This window comes from Penaeus monodon, chromosome 10 (assembly GCF_015228065.2).
Source record: "Penaeus monodon isolate SGIC_2016 chromosome 10, NSTDA_Pmon_1, whole genome shotgun sequence".
Taxonomy (NCBI): Eukaryota; Metazoa; Arthropoda; class Malacostraca; order Decapoda; family Penaeidae; genus Penaeus; species Penaeus monodon.
Window position 1 is genome coordinate 52,874,320 of NC_051395.1, and position 1,132 is coordinate 52,875,451.

Consider the following 1,132-nt stretch of genomic DNA (forward strand, 5'->3'; position numbering starts at 1 on the left):
ATTTGTGCTGTTGTTGTTCTGCTATTATCATTATCATTATTATTGTTTTATTATTATTGTCATTATTATTATTATGATCATTGTTATTATTATTATTATTCTCATCACTATCGTCATCCTCATCACAATCACGATCATCATCATCATCATCATCTTCTATTTCCCTTCACCAATCATGCAAATTTACATTTATCCCAAACCATATATATAAAAAGTACGATAATAATGATAATAATAACTCTTCCACAAGCAACCTCTCAGTATATGGGCGTCATGTTTCGCGGGCGTGTTTTATAAGAGCGATTGCATTGGACGTGGTGTTAATGGGCGTCTGAGCGGCCATTCTCGCTTCAAATGAGTTGCTGGTGGTAGTTGGGCGGCTTAATGTGGGCGTGGATGAGTTAAGTTCAATTTAATGGTGACGGGACGACGGGGCTTAATGGGGCGTGGGGGGTGCGGGCGGAGTGCGCGTGTGGGCGGGCGGAGTGGGCGTATAGGCGGGCTAAGGGGTGTGGGTGAGATGTGGATCTTTTTTTTTTTTTTTTTTTTTTTTTTGAGGGAGGATGTGATAAATAGGGGATGGGAGAAGGGGGAGGAAGGAGGGGGAAAGAGAAAAGGAAGTGAAGAAGAGAAGGAAACGGAAGAATGGAAGAGAAAATGTGTTCATACACGCACATAAACACACATACACATATGTAAATGTGTACATACATACCTTCCCTTATATATATAGATACACACACATAAATGCATGCATACATACATCTATAGATAGGTAGATATATAGATAGAAAGATATGTATCTATCTATGTATCTATGTATCTATTTATCTTTTTCTCTCTCTCTCTCTCTCTCTCTCTCTCTCTCTCTCTCTCTATATATATATATATATATATATATATATATATATATATATATATATATATACACATATGAACGTCCGTCCACGCCCTTGCGAGCGCGGCGGGGCCCGGGGCGCTCTGCCGCGGCGCAAAAGGCTTCATCCCGGCAGGAGGATGTTTTCAAATCAGTGTCGCCCGGCCATGCACCGCCTGTGTCCATCACGGCAGGTAATTAAGGTGTAATTACCCGGAAGCAGCTATTACCCTAACCACGACGCCCTTCCCTCCC